Genomic DNA, 2910 nt, shown 5'->3' with positions numbered 1-2910 from the left:
CACACACACACACACACACACACACACACACACACACTTTAAACACACAATGGATGGTTTTGTAACAATCCAAGCAAGAGACTCTGAAACACCGTCCACCTCAGAAACAAACATGATGTATAATGGGCCAATAATTAGAATCAATAATGTAGATTACCCCACATATGATTGCAGGCCCAGTTTATTATGCAACTCAGTTAAATACAATATGTACTGGACTGTATGGACTGGGCCGCCTGTGAGTGCTTTGGGACGTGTGAGGGGCCCATTGCAGCACCCGCTGCTCGTTGAGAAGAATAAGAACGATACATGGTTTCACGTCAGAGTCTCCAAAAAATAACACCGGAAAAGTCGCTAGATTTGAAAATTTGTCTTTTTTGAAAAAGTGTCGCTAGAGGGGAATACTTGCTAAATATAGCGACAAAGTCGTTAAGTTGGCAACAATGTTAAAAGAATATTTAAGACCCCTGGTTTAGGGGCACTACTGTTGTAATGTAATGTTACATTGGGCACTAGTGGACGCAACTGTCACTAAAAGAATAGAAACAACTTTATTAACTCTAAGGCTAGTGTATCTCCCCGGGATTTAAGCTGTTATTATAAGCTGTTATTATTATAACTTTGACAATCGGGCCTGTAACAGCACACTAAGTAGGGTTTGGGGGCTATGACCACTGGTAGATGATGTCACTTTTGTTTAAAAATGCCACATTGTAGTTATATGGGTGATTGTATATTGAAAGGTTAGGATAAGTTAGCTTGCGGATGCTAGCAGCTGAGACCTGTGGGTCCATGTCATTGGTTCGACAGCCCACTGGTTCGACATCCCATTAGTCCGACTGTCCGCGGTGCTGAACGGTCCGCGACCGGCTTGAGGCGGAGCAGGCTCACGGCTTATGTGTTTGTCACTTTCTTTTTCATTTTAACCCACACCATGATCTTTTCCTGACCCTAACCAAGTGGTTTTTGTGCCTAAACCTAACCAGACCTTAACCACAGGGCATCATGATGATTTCGGAACGGACTTTGGAACAATGAATTTAATATGGTCGGAACAATGGGATGTCGAACCAATGGGTTAATATGGTCGGAACAATGGGATGTCGAACCAATGGGCTGTCGAACCAATGGGCAGTTCCCAGACCTGTTGCCATAGCAAATGAAACATCCAAGTATAGACTCAGGCATAGAGGGAAAGAACATGTTACTATTTAAATATAAATTAGATACATTTTATTTAACACAAAATGTATGATATAAGTGGTAAGAATATGCTTTGCTTGAACGACGACAATGTGCTGACGCACAGCGGTAATTTCCGGTGCTGCTGTGATAGCGTCTTTGTGCTGCACTAGAGAGCTCATACCAGCTAATTTTCTGATACTCATTTCAGCTGCTAAATATCTACTACGGACGTTTAAACCCACACTAGTTCTGTTTAAGCACTCATGGCTCTCTTCTTGTTTCAACAACTTTCTTGCTAATCCCAGCTGTTGTTTACACACTATTAGCCTTTGTTAGCTAAGTTAGCTTAGCACTTAGCAATGGCTTCTCCGTCTCCTGCTGTCTCTTGCTCAAACCAGATGTTTAGTTATTCCTCTGCCTCCTTTAGTGATAGTGGTACATGTAATAAATGTATTTTATGTGCTGCATTAGAGGCGAGGATTAGTGAATTGGAAGCGTGGCCCCCACACAATGGAAAGTCATTCAGTAGCTGCGGTGGTTAGCCATCCCCCTGTAGCGGGCATGGAGCCACATAGCATAGCTTTTGCTAGGGGTCCTCTGGCAACCCCCATGCAGCCGGGAGGCTGGGTGACTGTCAGAGAGAAGTGTAGAACTAAGCAGAAAGCCCATGGTTCACCACAACCCGATCTCACAGAAATTCGTAAAATGACCATGACCTCTTAACACTGCATTCCGTGGTGGCGGCATGTAATGGGTTAAAATTACGTGCCGGTAGGCCTACCACGGAAACAATGCCAATGTAAAATCAATTAGGATCCTTTGTCCTGGTGGACACACGAATTCCCTGGTTCAACAGCGTCACGTCAATGTTGTTTTCCTCAATGATATCTTTAACATTTCTGTATACACACAAAAACACCAAAGTGTCCTTGATAACTCAGCAATATGATAGGTTAATGTTAAGGCCATAAAATAAAATAAATGTATTTTGCCAGCTTTTGATAGCATAGGGTTATAAGAGCATTGGGTAACACTTCATAAGTCAGCCCGCGTTTTAGAGTGTTTTTTTTAATTTTTATTTACATACTTTATTAATCCCCGAGAGGAAATTCAATTTTTCACTCTGTTTGTCAATTACACACAGGTCCGAACACACACATGCACAAACTGGACCTATACATGCACTAAGTGGAGAGATGTCAGAGTGGGCTGCCCATGACAGGCGCTCCGAGCGGTTGGGGGGTTCGGTGCCTTGCTCAGGGGCACCTCGGCAGTGCCCAGGAGGTGAACTGGCACCTCTCCAGCTACCAGTCCACATTCCATATTTTGGTCCGGACGGGGACTTGAACAGGCGACCCTCCGGTTCCCAACCTAAGTCCCTATGGACTGAGCTGGGAGTTAGAGCATAATTCCTCCCGGTCACTTACCACATACTTTCCCAGGAGTTAGAGTATCCCTCGCGGTCACTTAGCACATACTTTCCAGGGAGTTAGTGTATAACAACGCGGTCACTTGGCACATACTTCCCCGGGAGTTAGAGTATCCCTTGCGGTCACTTAGCACATACTTTCCAGGGAGTTAGTGTATAACAACGCGGTCACTTGGCACATACTTCCCCGGGAGTTAGAGTATCCCTCGCGGTCACTTAGCACATACTTTCCAGGGAGTTAGTGTATAACAACGCGGTCACTTGGCACATACTTCCCCGGGAGTTAGAGTATCCCT

The sequence above is a fragment of the Epinephelus moara genome, chromosome 23 (genome assembly GCF_006386435.1).
Source record: "Epinephelus moara isolate mb chromosome 23, YSFRI_EMoa_1.0, whole genome shotgun sequence".
Lineage (NCBI taxonomy): Eukaryota > Metazoa > Chordata > Actinopteri > Perciformes > Serranidae > Epinephelus > Epinephelus moara.
The sequence above is the reverse complement of the archived record's forward strand: the minus strand, read 5'-3'. Positions refer to the sequence as shown.